Here is a 27,617-nt window from a genome sequence, read left to right on the forward strand (position 1 = left end):
TGGACATTGAATATAGGACCCTGCTGCAGTGGGTCTGCAAGGATACCGACGTATCATACTTCATACACATCATCTAAACTCGTGGAAAATCGAGGAAACAAAGATGCAGTATTTTTTCTTCGTCCTTTGAGAAGTGGCTGGGAAGTCAACTCACCTTTCTCCCAGGTCAGCCTCTGCTCCTCGTCTCCTCAGGGCTGGACTGGGACAAGGAATGGCATTTTTTGGTCCCAGTCCAGCCCACCACAATTGAGGGGACCTATATTATTATCATTGACAAAGTGAATGACTGGGTCATGTCATGCTCACTCTGGCCTTCCTTGTCTAACCTGTCATACACCTGCTCCTCTGCCTGGCAGTGACCGTGACCAGCCACCTCTCCGCCTTCAAGTTCCACTTGTTGCGGCAAAATGTTGGGGTACTGTAGTCCCTGCAGCAAACATGTCTGTTATTTCTTCGCAGATTTGACGGCATCCATTTCTAAATGTTAAATTCCCAAATTCTCTGCAGCCCTGGGTTCAGCCATTTTCATGTCTTTATCCATTCACAGGTTGTGGGCTCTGAGCCACGGCATCTGACATGAGAACCAAAAGCAGACAGAAGGGGAGGGGTGGGGCCTAGTAAGAGATGTGATTGGGGCGTGCTTCATGGTCCTTTTCATTTTTTTATAAAAAAATTCAAATATACTGGTCCCAAGGTGTGTCCAAGGTGCGTCGGACACCCGGAAAAGCCTCGGTATGTCTGATTCCCAGTCCAGCCTCTCTCCACCTGTTCGGACCACATTGGCTCTGGGCCCCTCACCAGCTGCACTATGTTTCCCAGTTGCACAGTTATGACATCTGCCTGTTTTTCCCCAGCTCGTAAAAAGCAGAGCATGTCCAGTTAGCTCAACTTATTACCACCAATGGGAAAAAAGTAGTAATTTTTTAGTAAATTTGTTATTTACCTCTTGTCATGCCAGACTGTTTTAGGGTCGTCTATAAATACCACGAAACCCTATTCATTTAGGAAATATGGGTGCACATACATTTTGTTCTCATTCTTCATAAATACATTTCCCCAAGTGTTCTGAGTCCAGCAGCACCTATATATGTGATCATTAATACAGAATCCGGATCCAATCAGTCATGTAATACTGTCATCGGTGACCTTGGGGAAACTCATTAATGCGTGCACTGATTTTATTGCTGCAAGACAGAAATTTATACAGACCCACATTACCGTGATATTTAAGCATGACATTCTCTAAACACGGTAAAATAAATAGCTTGGAAGTGACATGTTGTCCCACTGAGTCCTCGGGAAAAAGCAGCACACTCTTTTTATGCATAATGTAGCCGTACAATACATTGCAAAATTTAAGGGAGAACCTATAATTGGACTGCCTCATTTATTTGACAAACGTTTGGAGAATCAAGCCTCTCATTCCATTGTTTTATTAAAGCTCTATTGAATTGTTTGTATATATTAAGCTGTGCAGGGTTTTATAGTTCCAGCCACATTGTATAAATTAAATTCAAGCACGGTCTTCATCAGTTGGTCCTGTACTCTGCTCATTCTGAAGAGGATGTCTTACAACAGCTAGCAGCAATTAGACAAAGCTGCATTAAGACATATTTGGATTAGAAATATGACTGTTTGGGTGGCACACCAAACACCAAACACTGGGGAAAATACACGTCACAAATAGCTTAATTTGTTTATCTTGCCTGAATATGTACCGTAAAAGTTGGGTTACACGCCGCTACTACCTTCGGTCAGTGTCCCCTTTTGCTCCCCGCTGTAGCCAGCTGGCGCTCATGCTAGTTTCCCACTAGCTCTCCGCTAATTTAAGCTAGGAGCAGGGCTAGCTAGCGCTGCTCCTAGCTTGCTACAGCGGGACACTGACCGGAGGTAGGAGTAGCTTTTAACCCGACCTTTACGGTATGTTTGATACTAATGCCGTGTTCACACCGGACGACCAGTTTACATGTAAAGTCAATCCACAGACGCGCTGCGGCGCGAATTTGCGGCGAGATAGACGCGTTGGAGGCGGCGCGAACAGAACGTTTGACCTGGGGCGAACAAAGCGAAGGACGCGGCGCGAATTCGCGTGAGTTGAATTATCCCAACTCTGGCGGAGAAATTGCAAAGTTGCGGCAGCCAAAGTTGCGGCAGCCAATCAGCGTTGAGAATCAGCGTTGAGAAGCTCCGCCCGTCACCACCGCCGTCTCCCCGTTTCTGAATGAATCTGCTGCTGCTCCGCCTGAACCAGCGCTGACAGCGGCTTCATTGAGACGCTGTTGTGGGACTACGGATAATAGTATGAACCCAGACACCATGGAGTTTGATGTTCCGACATATGTGGAGTTTACACAACAAGTATAAAGCAGAACTGGTGGTTATTTCCATGGTGGATGGCATAATCGGTATCGTTTTACGGAGATACGCGAGACGCAGTTCCTGGAGGAGTCGGTGAAATTCACCGAGCTGTGTGCGGCTACGGATTATGTTATGAACCCAAATACGAGGGCGTTTCATGTTCCGACATGTTTGGGACTTCCACAACAAATATAAAGCAGAACTAGTGGTTATTTATTCCATGGTCGATAGCGGAAATGAAAGCTTTGTCGCTTGTCTCTCACAGAGGCAAGCAACAGAGCTAAGCCACGCCCCTTTGGTCGCGCCGCAAATTCGCGTTTGGTGTGAACACCCTCTTTCTACTCGCGCGAGTAAACTTCCGCGGTGGACGCCACTAAACATTAAATTGAAGTTGAAGAGCTTGTTGGGCACATCATGTGTTTATTGTTCAAATAAATATATTCTGAGGAAACAAGACCTACTGTATCTACTAAAAGGTCATTTTAACCGTCTTCACATGAGGCTAGATACTTAGAGGTAGTTTCTCAGACTCGTATACTGATGTAAAAATGTCATTAGGGAATGGCAGGTGCCCCTTAAAAGACCACTGTGGTGGCGGGGCGTGGTTGGGCTCAGCTGCAGATGGGACAGAGTGGGGGAGCGGTTTAATTAGCCTCAGCTGAGTGGATCTTTTGATTGTGTAAAAACGTTGAGAAACGCTATATGAGTGCGCTGGGGTCATTGTGCTGAGGTAAACCCACGGTGGTAACGGACGCTCGTTACAACCACCTCACTGCGTATTAGACCCATTAAGCTTTTTGAGTAGATTGATGTCATATTTTGTCCCCGTGTGGTGATTAACTTCTCTCTGGTCCAAATGAACAGATCAGTTAGGAAGAGCTAACATCTGGTTGAGAATGAGTACGATAATGCTTTTAAATTTGGGCATTGCATACACATTTCAGCATCTGTGCTGTTTGCTAATTGCCGTCATCATCACAAATCAAACAGTAATTTAAAGCTTAGACAGCTGTAAAATCAGTGTTATGTGGCATCCTTGTTATAAAGAATGAAAATTATAAGAAGATAATGTTAGGTGTAAATTATCTCACAAGTATGGGATGGGTGATCAGCGTATTATGCAACAATCGACTAGATTTTCTTGAAGTGTCAGTTGCAAACATTTGAACAGACAGAAGTGATCACTGTAATTAAACATAAAACAAGAAAAGTGTGTATATATATATGTGTATGTATGTATGTATATATATTATTTTGTTGTACACTGTTGAGCCTCAAATCATCGTATCTGATGATGCTTTAAATCCCTTTATCAATCAGTTTACACAATGTGATGATACCTGTGATTGCACCAGTCCAGATGTATGGGTCAGTTTTAATGGGCCAGATGCTGGTGCAGGCTTCTAATCTAACTAACGGGTCTTTACAGCTATGGTAAAAGCTAAATATGCCTTGATGAAATCGTAAAAATTGTCCATGAGCTTTATTTTGCCATTTGTTCCCACCTCAGCCATTATATGAGGCAGCTGGTTGTATAACAGCAAGAATAAGACCTTTACAGTGGCTATACTGAATGGAAATCCACCAAAGCCCTCATTGTTCATCTGGGCTCTATTAAGCCTGCGTAATGATGCAGAGAAAGTATCAAGGAAACATACCAAAAGAGCATTATCATTCTTCACCGCCTCCCCTCGGAAGACCAAACAATGCTTGTAAACCTCTGTGACTTCTCTCCGCCTCCTTAAGGGTAATGAGCCTGCCATTGGAATTAAAGGCCAATGAATTAGCCCTCGGCCTTGCTTTTTAATCAAGCGTCAGATCAGCAGCAGATTTCTCATCACTACCGCTCTAGTTTCTGCAGGCTTAATTATTTAGAATTTTGGCCATCCAATGAACTCTGCACTGCCGCAAATTAAAGAGTAGAGAAATACCCCATTTACAGGGACAAGGAACAATTGTGACTGTGTTGCATAATACCTGCTTCAATAGAAATCCCCCTCATTAAACCAGATTATCTTAGTGTCAAAAGTCCGGGGCAAACACTAAACATCACCTGCACTGCACTACAATACGTTCACTTATGTTGAGTTAAGACTGGTTTAGATTGTAACCGACTTTTCGCTGAGTCCCGCCCTCCTCAATTACTGTTGCTGACCCAGTCAAGCATCCCATTCTTTCCGTGGATGTACAGAGAGAACTGGACACAGTGTTGGAGGCAGCGCTCCTATGAAAGTTGCTCAGTGGCTCATAAAGCAAAGTTTGATAGAGTATAGAATCAAATGAAAATACCCGGATCATCCGGCGATCATCCTCATCCATGGGCTAATGGAGCAAGCGCACTCGCGTTTTCTTAACCCTGCCTCCCAGCCCTTGGTCCAGTCTCATTCACATGAACGGAGGGAGATAAATAACTCTGGATTCGGCTAGTAGAGACTTTTACAACTTTTAAATATTGTCCGGTCAAGTGTTCGACTGGGAAATTGATTTCCGAAAACAAAAAATGTTCCCCTGTGTTACAAACGTATCTTTCCCAATGTAAGTGAATGGGAAAACGTCTATTTGGTCACAGTGGCATCATGTGCCGGACCCTGAAAATGTAGTTCCACCGTTTGGCCACTATGACAAATTTGCTTCAAAGCCTACGCTTTTCCGAGGGGTTTGGTTCTTGCATAACACATACTGCAATTTAAAATAACAGTGGGAGATTTATCAGAACTTTCTCAGACATTCTTGAGACCGTGGGTCCCTGATTTCACGGAGATGGAAACGAATGGAAGCTTCTCGTTTGTATCAGGCTTAGGTCAATTTGGTTAGCTGAATTAAAAGAGGTCAAGATTCACACACGGAAAGCTAGCTTGTATCATGCAGCTCACGCTGAGACTGATGCTAAAGCTGCAGCTCCCAGGCCCAAAAAAGTCTACATCTTCTGGAAGTCTGGAAGTTAACAGAAGTGTTCCACTTCCAAGTAAACAAATCAAACAAAGAGCAGGACGGAGCCATTCATGTTAGCACAAGGGAGCAAATATGTTGCTCTCCTGATTGTCAGTGTTATCATGTATATTCTATTTTAATAAGTTAACTAATCATCTGTGCAACCCAATAAGAAACAGGGGATTGGTCATACTTCATTTAGGAGCTGTCAGGCAGCGGTTGGCCAGCTGCAGCAAGGTGGGAATGGAGGTATACAGACCGGATCAAACTTTGAAGCCGATGTTGCTCCAACCGTTTCCCTTCATTGATCTGTCTGTTCTCTGCAGGTGAAGAGCTGTATTGTCGAGGGAACTGAGACTCCAGTAAAATCATCTCTTCTACCGTTTCCCTGACCGTGGTGTTGTGGCTGATTTCTTTCTTCTGGTTCGATGAGGACTAATCTTCCAAAAACCTAATGCTGTATAAACTTGTATTTTTCTCGCGGGACCTCAGGAATGAAACACCCACAGAACACAGAGAGTTTGGATCAGAGTTCACTTCACGTAGATTTATTTGTAACAAACAGTTTCACAAATAAATCTGAGTTGGGTCCGGTATCATAGACAACAGCTTCCGACCCCATCTGTCTAACACAACAACTTGCGAACAAACAAAAGACATATTATTTATAATATAACAGTCAGTCCGGATGCAGCCTCCGTCCAACCCCTAATTTCATATTTCTCGTCACTCACTTTTCTCACGTATACCAGTTCAAGCCGGATACTTTAAAACCTCTTTAACCCCAGAGCTCAGCGGCGCCCCGCGAATTTGTTTTACTTACCGTTAAGTTTATGTAATTACATAAACCCCGAAATATTGCCGTCATTTTTACAAAAGTGTTCATGAGTACACTTTACAAAGTTGGATTTCAATAAACGACACCTCTTTGTAACCCTACAAGCTTGTAGGAGTCTGAAAATGCAACAATATTCATTCTTCTCTGTATATTAGTCCCTGAAAAATCTGTGTGCACCCGGACTGTTTTTCTTCCCTACTTCCTCGTTGCGTTTTCGACTCTGGAGGCTTCTGTGAAGGCGGGAGTTCTCTTAGACTGCGTCACACGTCTTTGTCAGAGCATTTTCTTAAATTCTGAAAAAAATGCTATAAAATAACACAACTATTAGAACTCATAGGAGGTTCATACGACTACTTGAAGAATGGGACACCCGGTCCTTCCCTAATCGTTGTTTTTGTCTGAGCCTCCCAGTCCTTGTTTCTTTGGCACCTACAGCCCTCTTTCTACCGGTTAATACTGGAACCGCACAAGGTCACTGTGACTCTATCTGCATCCTGTTCCCTTCTTGGGCTCCATGTGATTTTTGCAGTTGTACCTTAAGCATAATATAAAACTAAATACTGGACTTAATATTAAGCATAATTATTACACATGTTCCTTCCACATATGGTTGCCATAACGTCATGAACTGTGCATACAATTGGCAAAGAGGCCCTTCCTTTCCCAACCACTTATTTTCTTCCTGCTTCAATCTGCTGTACAGAGGCTGTGAGATGAATGTGTTTTTACATGTATATTTAAGGGACAATGATTGTCTCATTAGAAAGACAACTACATCTTGGATCGTGTTTAGTTTAACGTCAGCTGCTCCAGAAGGTAGTTTAATGTTTGCTGAAAGGGTTGGCAGTGGACGACTGACTGAACAGTGGTGAACACATTGTGTGGCTAGATTTCTGTTATGTATTCCGTTCTTACCGCTGATTATTTAACAGATATTGATGCCGAACAATGACAAACCGTCATGTTTCCAACACACTGTTAAATTGTTATTGGCATTTGCTTTCTTTCTTTTTTTTCCCTGACCAACTGGAGAAGAGGGAGAAAAATATAAAAAAATCTCAATGAAAGAACACATTCTATGCTTAACATTTGCATAACAATCCCTGGCCTTTCTCTGACATTTAATATAGCCTATGAATTCTAATCAGCCCCAATAATGAGATGAGAAATACCAAGTGTGTCAGAAACAGGTTTGCCTCAAATGAATCGCAAGCATCCCCGATAACCACGTCTTACCTACTGTAGCCTGCTAAAGGAGGCTAGCTTTCTGAATATAAATGCTCCAACATGAAATGCAAACTTAAAATGACATGTACTAAAACCAGTTTCAGCCCTGGGTCATTAAACCGAGGTTGTGTGACACGTCTGTGGTGAAATGACGAATATCAAAACCCAAAACTTATCTTAAATAAAGTATAAAGTATTTATTCTTGCAAGAAGAGGCTCAGTTACACAGAGCCGCAATGATTCTGTGGAAGTGAGCGCTCCAGATTGAATAAAGCACAGCGTTATAAAGACAGTTCACAGGGGTAGGGGCTGAAATATTCTGCTTTGGCATTTACAAACAAAGCAGTACTTATTAGCGTGGTCAGAAGATGTACAGATAGGGTGACCAGACGTCCTCTTTTTCCCGGACATGTCCTCTTTTCGAGACCTAAAAAATGCGTCCGGCAGGGATTCCAAAAACGTCCGGGATTTTGCCTCGTTGGATATTTGTGTTTCTCTGGGTCTTTCACAAACTAGTTATTACCCCCTTACAAGTTTTGGAAATGGTATCTCCCTTACGTTCCACCTTCTTGCGCGAGCTCTGACTGTAGAGAGAACTGTCATTGGTCGACCGATCTCAGTGTTGCCAGATGCACGATAATTATCCTCCAAATACGACCATTTTGAGCCTTTGGTACAATACTTCGCCATTTCCAATCTGGCAACACTGAGCACCTTGCCACCTCCACTAGTTGCATTGTTTACAACAGCACATGACATCTGCAGCCATGACGAAACATACATGTAAGTGTAAGTTCACGGCATGACCCAGGGCATCATGTTTTTGTTCACAACGTTGTCAGCGCTCGGTCCAGTTTGTCGTTTGCTAAGCGACAGTTATACAAATATACAGATGCATACAACCCTCATGCCTATGTGTGCAAATCAAGAGAGAAACATTCATAATAAGAGTCCAAACTGAAGCGGTTGTTGATCACTCGCTGGCCCTGCCGACCAGATAAAAGTAGCAAGGAGTCAGCAGTCAATGACGTCATAAAACAGTAAATTATGTGTAATCAAGAAGTGTGAATCACAACCTCGAGAGGTCCTCGAGCAAACAGTCGTTAATGCAGCTATGCAAGATTAGCAATGGACAGACGGACACAGAGATGCACGTACTTACGCACTCAAACATTCAACTCTCATTTGAAACTATCTGATATACCGAGGAAGGTTTACACACACAGTCCGTTGAAGTTCATGTTGGACTGCAAAGCAAAGACCAGCATTCCAGGGGACCGTTGACCCTGACGACACAGGAAAAGCTACAGCATTATCGTGTTGGTCTCCCTCACGTTTTCTGTTTGTGTTCTCGCCGGAGGCTCAGTAATCCATCTCTGCCGGCTTGTTCCACATGCAAACTTAATCGAATCACAAAACAATGGCAGCAAAGCTCTCCAGCAGCTGGTGTCTAATTGCATTAAATTTCATTGCACAGGATGATGCTTCCATTCACCATTGTGTTGGAATTGTGTAGGGTCTGCATTCGGTGGACTACAGAAATAGTTCAACGTTGTAGTTTTATAGTAACATACCAGTGAGTAAAATGCTATTCATAACATCCGGAATGGATTATTTCAGAGAAAAAACATGAAAAGTTAGTTTTTCTGGTGACACTGAAGCTTTTGCAAGTGTTCAGTAGTTGGATTGGTTTCACAGCATGAGGAAGGAGATGCTGGGAGCTTTTTTCTTTCCCCATTTAATTTCAAGAATCAGGAGAAAAGCTAACTGCTTGTATTGAATATAAATGGAACAAGGGTCATTTGCCACATGTCTTACATGAAAGAAAAACGGCCTCGTGAATTGTGATAACACTTTAAATTGCACCTGGTTAATAACGCGTTTGAAGCATTTGGACAAGCATAAACAGCTAAATAGATTAAAACGTAATGAAAAGGATTTTTCTTATATCTCAAAAAATGAAATTATTATGGGAATATTTTTTTTCTTGCTTATTTAAATGCTAAGTGCAAAAGCTTGTCAAATGATTTTCAAGTCAGTATAAATCCAAATGACAAAAAAGTTTTCAGTTAACTTTTTTGAGATATGGATGAAATGACTGAACTGACACTTTTCATGGCAGCATTTAAGAAAATCCAACATATCAATCATCTTTTCTCAATAATGAAACAATAATCTATATAAATCCATCATATATCCACCAGATTAAAAAAAAATATTCTTTTAAATGATAAAATTAAGACTGAAAGTCAAACAGAATATGAATCAGTATGATCTAGTATCATTTCTCAAAGTACATTTGACAAGATCCATAAAAACATGCACCATATGCATACCATTGACTTAAGGTTGGCTTTGAAGGGAAACAAACCTGCGACCTTTGACAACCATTTGGGTCATAGTCTGACTCTCAGGAGAGCAATATGCTGTATACTTTGTATAATAGTAATCAAGCAGGTGGCAACCTACGGTTCTGAAAAATGAAGCGTATTAAAATTATTTCTACTGTTCAGCAGGGACGGCTCCTCTGGTTGCAAAAAGTACGATTGTATAGAACTGAGAAAATGACCCTACTTCTCTCTTGATTTATTCCCTAAGTAAACATTGTAAACATGAGTTTATGGTTTCAATCGATAGCTTAAAGTCTTCATCAATACAGTATGATGTTCATTTAGTAAATCATGGTCCCATTTAGAGTAATATAGACCATAAAGTAGGGTATGCTTTAGGGCGGGGCTTCCTTGTGATTGACAGGTTGCTTCCAAGATCAGGTATTGGAGGTCTGCGTATTCGTATTAGAACTTTATTGCTTTCAGTGTGCTTTTATTAGTTCATGACAGTAATTAGCCTGTAAATGCGTTGTTCAGAGGTTGGTTATAACTCGTGTCCTTTCAGGTTACAAAAAAAACAAGATGGTGACGGACAAAATGTCAAACTCAAGGCTTCCAAACGGCAGCCCACAACCAATGGATGACAGCACACTGACTGCCTCCACTTCTTATTTACAGTCTATGTAATTAACATATAGTTGTATTGATATATACTCAAGTCATTAAGTTGAGCCATGACAATGTAGCTCTTGCTGTTGTTCAGGTGTGTGTATGTTTATGTGTGCGAATGTATTGCAAACCAGGACTAAAAATGAAATCACTCAAACATAGGTTCAATGCCTAGCTGGCAAGATAAGAAAAAACACCACCTTGCTCTCAGTATGTAGTTTCATAATCAGCCAGAGGAACAGATTGCCCACTTACCTTTTTGTATTGTCATCATTTCCGGCTGCTGAAAGAATTGGCTGATCTTAGCACTGTTGGCAGCCAGAGTTCAGCCAATCTGTCAAACGTTCCAACAGAAGATGACAAATGAAAAACATCTTTATGACCTACGTCTCAGTGGTTTTGAAGCTTAAAAGCCCTCCTTTGACTTGCCATCTTCCCTTGATCTATATTTGCATGTGGTATTCAGTGGAACTATCTATGGTTACAAACTCGTAGCAAACCACTGTATTTTCTGTTGCTGAGAATAACTGCGGTGTTCAGAGATTGGGGAATAATTAAATGTAATTCACAAAATAGCACAATGACACTTCATTCCTGAAAGGTAGAAGTATAATACTCATGAGTAATACGCCTCTGTGTACCCTAAATTGCACAATCATTACTCATAATCAATTCTTTAGCGCATTCCTTGGTAGATAAATTGGAGTTTAATGTGTTCATGCTGGTCGCTCTAATAGCTATCACTGTTCTGCAGACTTGTGAAATCGAACGCAAACCCAAAACAGCAATTCTCCATTTGTCTGTAGCTCAAATAACGGCATGGCGGTTAATCAGAAATTGAGATCAGCAGCATTCCCGTTGTCGTGTTTAAGCACACATGTAAACCCGTCATTGTGTAGATTCTGCACGATTTGTGACACAGAAGAGCAGCCGTGTACCGTCAGCTCATGACAAGGACAGATGAGTCTTTGTTTAAAAAGCTATCCTGCATTTGGCCCGAACCCGACTGAAATGTCTGTGGCTACTTTTATGGGCGCTTTAGCTTTGATCCCTTGGAGTCCTTCTGGTTTTCAAGGCTTTAACAATAAGCATGTGACATAAAATAGCTGAAGCGTTAAAGTACCAGAATAGATATTCGTTGTGTCCACGTTTGGTTGTGAAATGGTAACATATTCACATGTTTTATTTATGTAAAATAAAGTATTTGTGTGTAAAATTGCTTCATGTTTATCAGTTATACAGATGACACTTAGAATCAAACAGTAACGTATGTATAATTGTATAACAGTCAATTTCCCCAAATATTAAAAGCTCAAATTGAGTTAAGTGAATTGCTTTATTTATTTCAGAAATCTCTCATTCAGAAGCACTTACAATACCGTACGTACACCAGTCTTTCCGGTTGTATTGTCTATTTTCTGAAGGTTTTTACGGAGGGTTTAATTGAATTCTTAAAAACATGATGTTATGTCCCCTTTTCCATCTAGGGATAAGGGGGGGAACGAACACAGGTCAGCCAAAGAAAGTCAGAAAATAGGAGTAATGTTTGTAAACAATATGTATTCACCGCTTCACAACACAAAAAAGTTTCTCTATCAAGTGGGAGAGATGCCAAACAAATAGAAATCAAAACTAGGCCTAGCTCTCTACTTCTGGAAATAAAAACAAAATGGCTTCTCCAGCTGCTCTAAAAAAGATTGACCAAAACATATACAGAAGGAGCATCGACCAATAACCTAGTGTTTCTAGACACAAAGTATATATGTGTCTGCACAAGTGTACAAGGTACCCCAAACTTACCTACTGCCTTCAACCTCTCACCACAAACCTTCCCCCTAACAGTAGGCTCGTTCGAGATGAGCCAGTTCTGCGCAGAATCGATCGGCAGCGATCGGCGCGCAATGCATGCCGGTTAGATTTGTGTCCGACTTGCTCCCGACTTGCTCTGACGTCATGCACACGTGGTCAACGATACTCTCACGAGACTAAGCCGACCGTCGATTTCAGAGGCAGGCGCTGCAGTGGCTCTCCCCCTACTGCTTGGCCCAGTGCATGATGGGAAACGCCTGGCTCTCGCCATATCAGAGAGCTGATTGGCTCTTAGATCTGACAGCAAACACCACGTGTTGTAGAAAATTCGTATTTTATGTGTAGTTGGAATACTTAACGCTGGATTATTGACTATTAGTCTCATGTTTGATCTAAAAACATTTATTGTGTGGTTGTTAATACAAAATCGTATTTATACAACACACATCAAAACTACTAGTAATGTATTTCACAGGCAGACATCAAAAGACCAAAGGATGCAGCTACACACTCATTTTGACATAAATATATATTTATAAACACATATAATAAATCCAAACGTGATCTGTAAACTACAAGTAAACAAAAGTTCGGAACTAACAGGAAGTACTTTTTTCTGTGACTTCCTGCGTATACACAGCTGACAGCTGACAACTGTCCGACTTGATCGCAGTTTTTTGTCAACGCCTCCTGCTGCAGCCGCTGCTCTCGTCTGGATTCCAGGCGAGGCGCAGCTCTAACGAACGAGCCTACTGTCAGTGTGCATCAAGAAAAGACCGCCCCGAACTCTTCGGACTTCCTTTTAAAATGGCCGACCATCACGCTGATAACCAAGACCAAGAATTGTGAACCTGGCTTTACCCACGAGCCAGATTTATGTTCTGTGCATGGAAATCAACATGTGATTTACTACAATAATGCCTCATTTGCTTATTTCAGTGTAACATTTCAGAATACATGTAATATTAAACATATACTCTTATCGACCGGGTAAGATGAAATGTGTTCCATACTAACCTGTAGTGTCTCCCCTTAATTCATTCTATAATTAAGGTGATTTGATCTGGTACCCAAAACCATAATGTCATCGACTTGGTGGTCTGCAGTGGTTCATATTCAGAAACAGATCATATATAACATAATTAGTAATACAGGATATAAAAATAGCCCCATTTTGGCTGTACAGTGTCATTAATTATCAGACTTGAAAAAATGAAAGCTTTGTGAAAAGCAACCCCGCACTTAGGGAAAATAATTAATAAAATCTTTTGTGATGAGTATCTTCTGCCAGCCGATTAGATCACTGCTCCACCACTCCACTGCTGCTGAGTGTACACAAAGACATATCTTTATGATCATATTCTGATATTAACGTTCCCTCTTTTGTACTGTAATATTATTTTTACCTTGAAAGTACAACCACATGATCAAACAGTGCCTTTCTTCACTCCATATCACATTGGACATGTACTGCAGGGCTTGTTCTTGCTTACTTCGGCCGAGAGACGGTGCAGACTAAAGGTGTAAGTGACACAACAAGGACACCAAGAGGTTCAAAACATTTTTAAAAAGTCACCCCTCACTGGCTTCCCACCCGTGCACACTGACAACGGCGCTCTGTGAGTACACGGCAGGAGCAGCGCTGCCGGGGATGGAACTGCTGTGGTGGGCGGGTGCTTTTTTTTCTCTTTTGCCTCCCAGCCAATCGGTGTGCTTCTCCACTCGTGATGCACAGTAACAACACCTTTAGCTCGGCCTCAATTGGCCCAAATGTGCATCTGCAGCTACTCTTTATATTAATGATGGCTCAAAGAGTATACGCATGAGGACTAATCACGGGCCTGCTATGATACTCTGCTAGGGTAGTGTGCATAAAGAGTGCACCATATCCAGTAGAAGAGGCAAGACTGTGACAGCCAAGACGGCAGCTTATCAAATCCTCAAATTGATCCCCGCCTTCAAGCACTGATAGTCAGATTTGATGTGATGTCGGAACAATCTCGAAAATACAGTTTTATTAGACTCAGCCTTAGGCACCATTTCATGAAAGCAAGCAGCAAATGTCTTGTTTCCATAGTTACAGAAACAACTGAATGTGAAGAATACCTATTGCTTGAGCCCCATAAATATGCATTTAGTTTACATTATATAGGAGTGGGATATCACAGACTGTGCCACAGAGAAGAGATAGTGCTGCAGGTTTCACTGGAGGGTTGTTCGCCCTTGGGAGTCCATCCATGTGTGCACTGCTTTAAAGAAGCCAATTAAGGAATGGACATTGAAACTGGGAATACAATGAAATGTCAGTATAGCAGCTTCAGTGTGTAACACACTACTCGCATGCATTCCTTTAATACAGTTAATTAAAGCCCATCGACCTACCCACCATTAAAATCGTATGTCCCTTCACATCTCACTGCTTGTGCTCGGGTACAAAAGTGTGTGGTTGTGTTATTGGTGTCCATATGTATGAAAAAGAAAAGAAAAAGAGGTTGTGTTGCATTTTATGGATTCTTTTTTCTTCTATAAATAGAGTATGCTGCGTCACTTATACGCTGTCCATCAGACTGACTGTAACCTGAATTTATGTTCCCTTTGTTTTATACTAGCAAGGACATGTGGACTTGAATTTGAATGTTAACTGACTACACTGTCACATCTGCAGGCGGCTCTACTGTCAACGGCGAGATGAACAAAGATACCTGTCGTATCGCCATGTTCTTGTTTCCCCGCTAACCGCAATAGGAGGTGAAGCCCTGTCCAATTGTGACTTTGTTACACTTTGCTGTTGACGCGTGCAATTTAGAGAAGTTGTGTGCAAAATACCTGCCCTGGCAGTTAAACTGCCATTATGCTCGGTAAGCCTTCATATTTGTGTGTGTTTTACTCAAGGTCTAAGAGACCAGCGGGGGTCATGAAAACAATAAAGCTTTTAAATTGGGTTCTTAAAAATAGCAGACTGGAAGAGTCACTGGGTGCTGAAGAAACACTCAAACAACAATGGGGCTCGGAGAAGTGAGAAATAACCTTCAAATACATGCAGAGCGAAAACAGCATCTTCCTTTTTCTCTACATTTCCTGATTGACTGTTGTGAAAACATACAAAATAGGATTTCATCCTGTGCCTATGCTCGACATAATTGAAAAACAGGTTTAATATAGACAAATGTGCCTAATATTAGGTATTTAAAAGAAAAAATAACTGCAGATTTTTTTTTAAATCTCCAGGGTTGGCAGCTATTTCATGACAATACATCCCCCGTTTGGTGGATGCTTTCACCCAAAACACCTACACAATGCTAAGAGTGAATACATCGAGGGCTGTTGGCCCCGGTGGGATTCAACCAACCCTAGCAGCCAAATCAAGATGAACAACAATCCGCAGTGCAAAAGCATGTTAAAATCAAACAGCTCTGTAGCACTTAAGCTGCAGCGGTGCTCTCTACAAGCCAGAATGATTGCACCCTTTCTTACTTTGTGTGAGACCTTCAAGTATATTCCCATTTGCACACAAGTGCACGCACAAACACACGGCCGAACACGGGAGAACGAACTCCCGCGGGAAATGGCATGTGACCCTCCACCTTATCGCTTGCAATCGATGACTAACAGTGTTGCCTTAGCACTTAGCCTCTCTGACAATTGAGCCAGTTTTTCTCCCACACAGCCAAAGCCGATTTCTACAGGGAAAAGAGGCAGGCCTACACCAGACTTGCCTGGGGGTCTGGATTAATACTCTGTTGTCATACTTTGCTAGTTTCAAGGCTTTCCAGTTTTTGTCTAATTTATGTATGCTTTGTTGGTTTGTCTGGGGATGGACAAACTGAAACCAAATGAGTGCTGATGAGTTATAGGAGCCCTCCATGCAAAGATCACTTTACTTGCAATGCATGGAAAAGTGTTTAACTGTCTTCTGTGATTCTGAAAGGAGCTTCTTTTTTTTTAACTCACTTTTTATTTTAGTTTTCAACAACATAACAACAGCATATATTTTCAAACGGTCACATTCTTTGTACATTTTTCAGTTGTATGTCTTGGTACACATGATATTCAGGTACAGTGTACAACACACAGAAAGAACAACATCACATGGTGGTCACTCCAAGAAAAAGGGAAAACAAAAGAGGGGGATGAAGGATAATAATAATGAAAAGAGGGGATAAATAAATACAAATAATGATTAAAATAAAATAAGTAATTTAAATAAGATGAAGAACCAATAATTGTCCTCTCCAGAGTGTAGTATTGTATGTACTATATATGCTTTCCAGAGAGGATTGTGTATGTGTGTGTCGAGAGAGTTAGCTAGGGCAGTTCTACCCGAGGGCCAAGCAACATATAATAATCACCTCATTGTAATAATAATGATGCGACAGGACTCCATCGTTTACTAAATATATGCTTCTGGAGCCTTAATGAATATGTGATTTGCTCCATTTGATATATGTCCCATACTTTTTGGATCCATATATCGTATGTTGGGGCATCCGGTTTTAACCATCGGATGGTTATACCCTTCAATGCTGCTGTTAGTAGTATGTTGAGGAGGTATGAAAGGAGCTTTTTAAACCTGATAAAGTCATCTCACATGCAGCCAGAGACTGCGTTACAAACTTCTGAAAGACATGGGCGTTTACCAGACAAGGAGAGTTGTAGGAAGAAACACTTGCAGCTATTGCTTTCTATCTGAAGCTCACACACTGGAAATGGAAGGCTTCCCCACTGTTACAACACGGCCAGTGTTGAGAACCTGTCAAAGCAACTAAAAAGAAGCAATGTTTTTACATTCCATTCCCCGGATTGACGCACTCCGTACTGCTCTTTGACTACTTCTTCTGTCTGTGTAGCGCAGCCAGTGGGTTATGGGTGTCGACAAGAGCGATTCCCTGAAAGGATGTGGTTGCGTGTTGCATGTAAGTCTTAATGTTGTTTGATTTGGCGGGAGTGAGGTGATGCCCCGCCACCAGAACCGCTTTAACTCACCTCGGCGTAGAAACCTCTGGGAGGCTTGGAACGTTCTTCCAAAACATATTTCCTCAGAGTTTGATGTGTTAATGACAGATGGTAGATTCAGTTGGGTGTGAGACCTTGGCATATGATTAATATAATTGCCATGCTCATCTGAGTGACTCCTCATGGCTTTTTATGGAGATATTCTCCTTTTGTCATTCACTCAGGTTTTTCTTTGAATGTGTCACACTTCTCTACACAAGTAGAGCAGGACTTATCCACCATTATCCACCGATTACTGATTTCTCTATCAGTCACATCAACCAGCACCAGCATTGTAGTTACAAAGACTTGGTGTCACCTTAGCTGTGCGAAAGTGCTTTCCTGTTGGTCTGACTGATTATATCCCAGTGATACATTACCTCTAAATGATCTATCCCACTGTGCGTTCCCCTGGCCACATCCCACCACTCACATCTGCAGATGAGTGTTGGAGGACGTGAAGTGCTCTCTCCTTGTCAGCCTATAGGGCCATCCACAGGCTGCCGGTGCCAGAGAGCCTCGGCTGAGGAGATTCAAGTGTGCATATCGAAAGGCCAATGGAGACGGATGGAGGACGGGGAAGTTGAGACAAGGCCCTCTCGTATCGCCTTTGAAAACATGTGAGGTATTTTTCTGCCTGTCATCCCATGCGGTATAAATCACTTCATACCCAAAAGAGATGCCACGCGCGGTGTAAGAGAGATAAATGGTTTGCATGCTGCTGGCATGGAACGGCCAGCTCCCCATGCACATCACTGATATTAGCTGAACATAACTAGCAATGGCTCCCCGTCAGACCTCAGTCAAAAAGACAAATGTCTGCCGGCGTTTGTGTTCCCGTGTCCCAGTCCTCGTGGATTTTCAAATGATCTAAAACCCAGAAGAATTGAGGATTCCTATATCAAGCCATAATTCATGAGGAATTGAGCCTAAATGGCTTCCTGGCGCAAATGAGGCTTTTCAAGTGATGTGGCTTGGCGCTGCCTCTTGCCACGGGGACGAGCCTGATTAGCATTATGGTGATGGATCAGAGCGAGGGTACAGTCATCATTTAGAGGACCTTTGATTCTGGTGCATTAGATCCAGAGTGCTCAAGCTATATCACTGCCTAACATAATGTGTTGACAGCACTTGACCTTGGAGCTGTTTCTCTGAGAAATTAACTCCACAAATCAACAAGCTCTGCTCTTTTCGCCCATACAGCCAATTTGGGAGTGTAACCACAGAGACAGTGCAGCTCCGGTTTTCTAATCTCTTTTACGGCAGGGATTAGTTATGATGGGATGTTGTTGCTTGGCACAGCAAAGGAATCCCCTATCATCTAAACCTCTCTGAACCTGTTTACTGGTGAAGCAATGATTCAGGACTTGATTATTTGTCGTTACACAACCCTAATGTATGGGCAATGTATCAGTGGTATGATGTTTATGATGCAAAGGGGATATAACTCATTATTCTAGTTAAGAAGCATCAATACCAGAGCTGCATTATACAGAGTCAGTGTGTATTTGTTAGTGATTGAGAGTGCTTAATTTCTTATTTCAAAGTCTCATCAAGAGAATTGTGATGTCAATGAGAGACAAAATGTATATTCATCTTTCTTAATACTACATACTAATACATATTTAGCTTCAGTTGACCCTAACTAAGTCCCGCCATCCAAGACAAATACAAAAATGGTTCTGTTTAGCATGGTGTTAAACAGAACCTAGATGTTTTTTATTGTTCCTGGGCATCAGGAAATCGCTTCAAGAAGCCGACAACTCGGACTACAATGAGCTGGCCTTTCCATTCTGTAACTTTTCCCGTTGGAATGTTAGACATAATTAATGCCAACCTCCAACATATTTCAACCACCAACCAATCTGTCCTTCTTTCCAAATCTCTTTGGTCTTGTTACAGAAATGGAGGAAGGAAATCTGGCTGATGTGATCTGGCATTAGGCCAACTTCCCCTGAATGTAAGCCTTAGCCACGTAGCTAGCATTTTGCTAACATTAGCTACTTAAGATATGACTTCACACGATTCTGACACGAAAGTAAACAGATGCAGCATATCTGTGCATAATAAGAAAAGAGGAAAGTTGACCGAGGTTCTGCTAGGTTCCAAGCTAGCTTAACTGTTGTTCCAGTTGTTGTCAACTGTAGATGATGATGATTTCAGACGACATGAACATCATGAAGTCTTGGAGCACTCATCATAAATTTGATCATCCACAGTGCCAATTATGGAAATAAATCAATCAATCTGTTTGAGGACTGTGTTATGCTGCTCTACGCTCCAGCGTGCTGTGTGGTCACCAGTCTACATTTGTTACTCCCCATTCATGACCTTTCCAGGGTCTTCCTCCCACATGAGGTGCACTGGGATAGACTCAAGCCTCCTGTGAGCCTGAACACGATAAGCGCTTTAGCAAATGGACGGATGGCTGGATGCCTCTGACATGAGCATGTTCCTGTTGTTACAAAATGTAAAATCAATAAAGTTACCCTTTGTGTTCAGTCACAACTGAATAAATCATTCATATGTCAACAGTAACAGATTCAATCTACATTCATAAAAGTACCCAATCTTTTATGATTATTTACTTCATGTAGGACCATTGATGTCCATTGATGTCCATTTCTCTTTTTTACACTACACATAACATGATGTCTATTCTACACCATTATCTACTAAGTTCTCCATGGGGACAAGGCTCATTCACCCCCTGGGAAAAGGACAGAATTAATCATTTATTCCTTCGGAGCCTCTGGGCCCTCTTCTTTGGTATCACCAGTACAAAAACCACCACTGACTATAGCCACAGGGAGAAAGGTCATTAGTGGAAAAGGAGAGAGCCTTTGGTCCACAGGGGCGTCTAGGTGGCTATTGGACATGATCCAGCAATGAAACGTACAGGTGATGACAGCGAGAGAGAGAGAGACGGGAAGTAAAAGAGACACAAAGAGAGTCATAGACAGAGGTGGGAGGATGAGGTGAAGCGTAAGAGAGGCAGATAGGAGAGAGACGGTGGGTGGAGGGACGGGAGTGGATGGTCTGGGAGAAAGCGATAGAGACGGAGAGGATGAGACCGCGGGAAGAAGAAAAGAAGGCATGTTATCCAGGGAGAGTGGCAGTTTGGGGGCTGCCTTTTCTGCAATGCTGGCATCCAGTTCTTATGCAAGCTGTTCCCAATTCAATCGTCTATACGCGTATACCTTCAAAAAGTATAATACGTATACAACCCTTGTAATCATCAAACATCACAAAGAAGTCAGGTGGCAAAGTAGAAATAAAGAGTGACAAAGTCTGTATGGGGAAGAGCTCGGCTGTTTTTTTTTGTTCGATAAAAGAAGCACTTTTATTTGACCAAAACCACAATCTTTTTTTCGACCTAATCAAGTTATTTTATTTGAGTGAAACAGGTCCTGCAGCGTTGGGGCTTACACAGGTGCACTGATTGCTCGTGTTGCTGGACATTTGAAGGATAACTTCAGTAAATAACTTTTTCTAAGATATCATACAAGCCATTGTATGAACATATTGTGTCTAATGATCCAACGTCCTGCCAGAAGAGGTGGAACGTGTATAAAAGCAATGAGAGCAAAGGCATACAACTGGAGAAGAATACACATGTGAAGTATACAGAGCCTGTAACCACACAACTGAGCTAAATGCTAAGTGCTTCGGTATAGCAAAACATTTAATTAAAACAAAAAACGTGTGTGATATAACAGACGCCATATGCTGTCCACATTTTACTGAGGACAATTAAGAGCAAATCTAAATCTGTCAAATTACATTAATTAATTTTAACAACAGAACACCATATGCTCGATTATGCCATATAAATGGGTATTACATCAGTATAATCTGATGTGTGACACAGGTGCAGCAAGTACATTATATATGACAAACTTGTTTATTTTCACAAGGAACTCTGGCCATAACATATAGATCAATGGGGTCAAAGAAAGTTTGGGTAATTATTCTTGCAAGTTCCTCGGGGTTCTGTGAATGAAAAGCAGATTTAAAAAAAAAATTGGAGTGATGAATTTCATCATTGTTTATATGTACAATCAAGCCATCGTCTCCTTGTTAATGGACAATTTTTCCTGAATTGTGAGGCACTTTGCAAAGTCAGTTTCAACATGAGCACTGTGAATTAATCATTGATCATCCTTCTGCAATTAACCTCACGGTAATGATGATTACGATTTAAACCGCCATGATAGTTTGCAGAAACATGTGATGAATTAGTGGTATGGATGCTACAAATAGTCACAGCTGTGCATCATCACAGCTGCTCCATTGGAGAACTTTGCCGATGCGACACAGATGGTGGAATTGCACACTTGCCGCATTTCTCATTGACTCATGTCCAATGGGTGGAGAGTGGGTACAAGTATACATATGCAAAAGGCTGTTTAAGGGCGTTACTACATCCATCGATGGCTGTACCACAATGATTGAGATTTTGCATGTGTTGCATTAGAGACGCCAAGTGGTGTAGAATGTAGTTGCATCTTCGTTCATAGATTTATCCCTCCTCTCTTACCGTAGTTAGTTCCTTCTGTTTGTACTGAGAGTTTTACTGTTTGGTATTCTTTAAAGGTCTAAGTCTTTTTACAAAATCAAGAAAGATTCTCACTAAAAACCCTAAACCCTACTACCGATTCCTGGGTCTTTATTTCATCGATGCTAAGCTAACTTAGCTTAACAAAGAATTTCAACAGTATTCACAACATTACCGAAATCTGTCTTTGGCAGATAAAAGACAGCCATAGGGTAAAAACACATTCGACAAACAGTAGTGTTGACGTGCAAATACATTTGACTGTTCATGATAGTGACAGCAGTTGGAATGTAGGACTAAACTCCATAATGAGGCTTTGTTTGTCTTGGCCATGGGGACTTTACAACTGTGGTACGTTGGGAGTGCTAAAAATAACTGATGGAGGCGAGAATAACTCCTTTCTAAAAGCTAAAATGGCTTTTGTTCTGAGAGAACCCCGCCGACACTGTCAATTGGTAGTTATCATATTTGACTTGCATGATTGATGACCTGGCAGAGTTTTGCTTTGCCTTTGATGGAAGCAAAGTTGTAGCAGGATATAATATAGAATCAGAACGAGACCCGTGGGCAGCTGTTCAAATGTATTTCCTAACACTGAGTCTGCAACTACGCTTGGACCATTTGGACTTCATGGGCTGCGATGCACCATATGGACTTTGACAGTTGGGGGCGAGGCCCTCTGGACACCAATAATTAATTGGAGTTTTAAATCTATCTGCTAACAGGCTGTACTGCGTCAGCCCTTTTGGGAGAAAGACAGAGGGCAACCTATCTCTACTCCCAGGTAATTAAAGGCTTTGACCCGTTCCATCACCTGGCCTTTGAGGCTCAGGGGTTTGAAGAGTGTTGTGGGGAGAGGTGAACATGTAATGCCACCACATCCAGAGACCATTGGTCTTTGAGGAGTTGAGCTCCAAGGAACTCTTTGATGTCAGGACGTCCATATATTATATATGGACCGCATGTATACATTTTGTATGTCCAGGTAAAACGCGACTGTAAGGCTACTTTCAATACAAAAAGATATCTACTAAGAAAGTGGCATTACACAGGGCATTGTGAGGCACTGAGAATATAAAAGATAAGGAAGTTTAGTTTGGATGATACATCAACAAGATTGAAGACAAATCAGATGCAGGAAATAAATCAATGACACACACAAGCTAGAAATTTGGCACCCATACTGCTGCAAGTGTCAACAAAATGATAGGCAAACATTGCTACTATGTCCTCTGACAAAATTGGAATATTGATTTTCGTTCTCTGTTGTGCTCTGCTGAATGTCAGTTGTTGAGGTTTTTATGAGATGTCTAACAGCAACCCTGACCAATTGACGAAAGTTTGAGTGAATAATTAAACTTGCACCGCCAACATGGGCTACAGGGACAAACGCCAGAGCTTTAAATATACAGCCGATCATTAAAAAAGGGGACTGCATACAGAAAAGTTTGACTTTTTTTTATATCAAATATTGAATTTGCCATCATGCACACTGTTACTGACCTTATATCACATTTGACTGTTTTTGTATTCCGTTTTACACACGCAGTTTGATTCCTTTTGGATTTGAAATAAAACCCGCCCAAGCAGTACAAAGATGGCCAGGGGAATGGGCGGCAAGGCAATGCTCACCTGGTAAAGCAAGGGAGCTATTGTGGAATATAGAGTGGATTTTAATTATGCTGCTGTTCTAGTTTTCACTCGAACAGAGGGCCATTAATTCAGAGACAATCATGCCCTGGCCCTGGAAGCCTCCCAAGAGATACAGGCACATTGCTTTGACGATGTCAGCTTAGCAATAAAAGATCTCACGCAACATATTCGATGAGGGGCGACTTATTGCTGCAATTCTGTCTGACAATAAGCACACAGCATTATCTGCATAATCAATATTTTTTTCTGTGTATATGACATTTTTTGCTATTATCGACATAATACCCGAGATGTATGCCAAAAACACAGTAGATTTGTCCCATCTTTCATTATGAGATTATTGGATTGTTACATTTCACACTTTTAAGTCACTTATGTCAACATTAATTGTGACTGTTTCTAATTGCACATAATTCACAACAAGTCCAAATTGTGTATGTGACCTTATCCAAATTATCTTTTTAAACTACATATCTCTGCAAAATGATTTGCCCAATAGCCTACAGCATAGTGCTGAATAGAGGCTGCAGAAGCAATAGCTACTGCATAAATAGACCAAAATACTGAATGTAGAAAGACTCCTGACAGAATATATTGCATGGAAAAACTAGCATTGATGCTCTTGCTGTGACCTTTTGCTCGCACTCCGTAAGTATTGGGACATCATCTGACGAAACGATTTTGAGTTTTCTTCTCCCAGGATTAGAAGTTAAGACCATAAGAGAGAAAGCTGCTAACCAGAATCTAAGGTGGCATTTGAGAGAGATGGGTGCAGGCGAAACCCGTCGGGAGATGCTATCTGTGGTCTTTAGAAGTTTAATTTTAGATTTGATGCCCATCACTTTTTTTTTTACACGCAAAGATAAATTAAAAAATATGATTATTGCCCCACTCAAGTACTTTTTAAAGAGCTACTTCAGGATAAAGTTTTATATTTACGGAGTGCTGTATCTACTGAGAATCTCCAGACTCTCTGATTTGCTTCATAACATCAAAATAAAAATATATATATTGTACTTATTTGGCTCCCATAATTAAAGTCACACCAAAGCAAGACTTATTAAATATCTTTGACGCATCAAAGTTAAGAAAATAAGAAATACAGAGGTCCGTCCCTTGGTGACCTCCATGGTGGGCACGGCCATGCCAGCGGTGGCTGCGTACGATTGTTCCAACTATTATGATCCAAACATTCACTCCAGAGAGTGTTGAGTCCAAAAGCCAACTTGAAGAAAAGGTAGATGTTATCATATCCCAAATTAGCAACATGTTTTTAGCTAACGAAACATTCTGCTTCAATCCAAATGTGTTGGCTTTTAGCTTTTCAAAAGCAACATTTCCACTACGGCAAAGAAAGGCACACACTGACAAGTAATACATTACAGGAAGTCGATTTAATATTAATAGACAAACCTGTCAAATCACTTTATTCAAATTGAGGTTTTTGTTCAAGGATTTTACCCTTTTTTTTAAGTTGAAGACATCATAATACATGACGGCAGACATTCAAATCTTTATTTTTAAATTGTTTGAATACATTCACTACAGCCCTAACTCAGATACATTAAAAGATATCCAAACTATTTCAGAGTCCTTTGTCCCCACCGTGCTGTAAGCTAGGAATCAATTACGCTCCTCCCTGCAGCCTCCCCGTCCCCGTCCTGCTGTGGGCTCTGGAATGCAGTAACCCCACAGCCATATGCTAATCAGACTCACATATGTCGCCTGTGAGACTATCAAAGAGCCCGGAGCACCCGAGGGACAGAGGACGGTGCTCAGACTGGGTTGGGCAATGCTGGATAAGAGGCAAGGTGTCGTCCTGTGCATGTCTCTGGGTTGCAGCGTGGAGAGAGAGTGGGACAGTCTGGCTTGGAGTGCACTGCCAGATGGAGAGATTGCCCGCGGACATTCGCACTTAGTAGGAGACTACAGCATAAACCGGGGCCAGAGAGCATCCAAAATAATCTCCTCTTTGCTCAGCATTCTTTTGACCGTAAAAATAGCTTTCAACGCGGTTGGAGGCCTTTTTTTTGTGGGGCTGTCAGCAGAGTCTGATGTCAGTGGTTCTCCAAAATCATCAGTAGTATCATCCAGTGTAGCTTTAAAGAGTTCATGATCAACACTAATTTCTCAGGTCAGTACGTTGCTGAGATCTTTTAAACGTCACTCACCACTCATTTCAATCAGACCTTTTCTTGCCTTCCAACTCTTTGTGACAAAGTTCCTTCTGCCTCCTCAAATTTTCATTTGCTCAGTGACGGCCCGGCAAACGCTGTCACAAGAAATTTCAATTAGAAGTGTGACAGAGCCCTCCAGCCAAGGTACTCGTGATGTACAGTATTGCCTCTTCATAATTCTGAGGGGTCTCCAGTCCAATTAACTAGCTTTTCACGACATTCTGCAAATTGTAGGAAGATGAATATGGCGATGATGCAGGTTGACTGCACTTGCAAATTATTTTTACTTGCTGACAGACGAAGCCAATTACTTTATGCTCCTTTATCATTTTTAAGTCTCTTTTGAGGATTGATTTTCATCTATAAAAAAACACAACGGATAAAAGAACATGGAGTGTCCAGAAAGCAGGTGCATGCAAAGTAATACCCATCAGTCACCGGGTGAAGAACCACAGGTGGCTATAGGAGGGCAGGGTCCAGGCAAAAGTGGCAAAGAGCATGGATTAGTGTCCTGTGCACTGTGTTTTAGCAGCACAGTTGAGCTTCAGACTACTTTAAGGCGCTTCAGACCTTCCGGAGGCGGGCAGAACCTGACAGCAGAGGAACACTCAGGGTCGCTGGATACCGGCCCGCATGCAGCCAACACCTCCAGACTGAAAGGTCCTCGTTTCCAGACACACAGGCGTACCTCCTCCAGCCTGCGACCAAAAATACCCAGACAGCTTCTCAACGTGGGAGATTTGAACTTGCAGTAATAGAGGTTTCGTCACATGCCAAAAAGCGTGTGACTAATCCACTTCATCTGACAATCACAATAGTTATTCTATTACATTTGATAAATTGCTGCAACACATGGATGTCATATTGGATGTTTGCTGGTCTCTTGTCTGCACGTCTTTCTAAATTAAGAGGGCGACGCCCTGAAAGTCTTGAAACATACGACGCTAGATCTATGAAGAACTGTTCTCTTTTAAACAATTGTGTGCTCTAGTAAACAATTTAGTCATGAACAAATTGTCTTGAGGCTATAGATATGAATGGTGATAATAATAATAATGCATTTCATTTTCATAGCGCTTTAATTAAAAGGTACTCAAGGCAAACAATAGAAGCAACAATATAAACAAGAAAGATGACAACATTGAGAAAGAAAATAAAAACATAATGAACTAGCATCACAGGTTAAAAGCAGATTTAAACGATCTGGGTGACTGTGGCTCAGCGGTTAGCATGCCCATCTTTCAATCAGAGGATCGGAGGTTTGAAACCTGGCTCTGCTAGTCCATGTTGATGTGTCCTTGAGCAAGACACTTAACCTCTAATTGCCCCGCGTTACTGTGTCTACGGTGTAAGTCGCTTTGGATAAAAGTGTCAGCTAAATGTAATGAAGGCAAAAAGGTCACAGCTGCAAAGCATGGTCAACGAGACGGGTCCACGGTTGCCGACATCACTGCAGAACCCTGACACACTGAATTTAGTCCGGCCGGTTGACAGTTGCCACAAAAGTAGGGGACCCGGTGTTATTGTGGTCAAAATCATCAATGAAACTCAAGCAAAAGGATTTTCTCATTGCCAGAATAGTCTGCACGAAAGAAAAAGGAACAATAAAGCAATAAAAAGCCAAATCTGATTTGAATTACTATTGTTTATCCTCAAGATGTTCCAGCAGGTTTCATTACAGGTCTCATACTGTGCTTAGATGGTGAGCATTTATCTTCCTGCCTTGAGTGAGACTAAACACACGGTTGTTAATGTCACCCATGAATGTACATATCTGAAGGTTAGACTCATTGTAGTATCTCACCGTTTACTGCAGGTCAAACATGGGTGGGTGCAGGTGTAGCGAGTGGGTGCTGCATACACATTTTCAAAATACTACTGAAATGAAAATACACAAACATTCTGAATATTATTCCATCATCGTTCCATTGATCACACTCAAACAAAGGCAATTTCCTATTTTGCAGCAAAGTGAATCAGGTTAAACTGTCTCTGTGACCCTTTGCTATGTTTAAATTGAGTCACGACAAACCTAAAAAGCCTTTGACTGTATGTGAAATACAGCCTACGCTTGG

The sequence above is a fragment of the Taurulus bubalis genome, assembly GCF_910589615.1.
Source record: "Taurulus bubalis genome assembly, chromosome: 9".
Lineage (NCBI taxonomy): Eukaryota > Metazoa > Chordata > Actinopteri > Perciformes > Cottidae > Taurulus > Taurulus bubalis.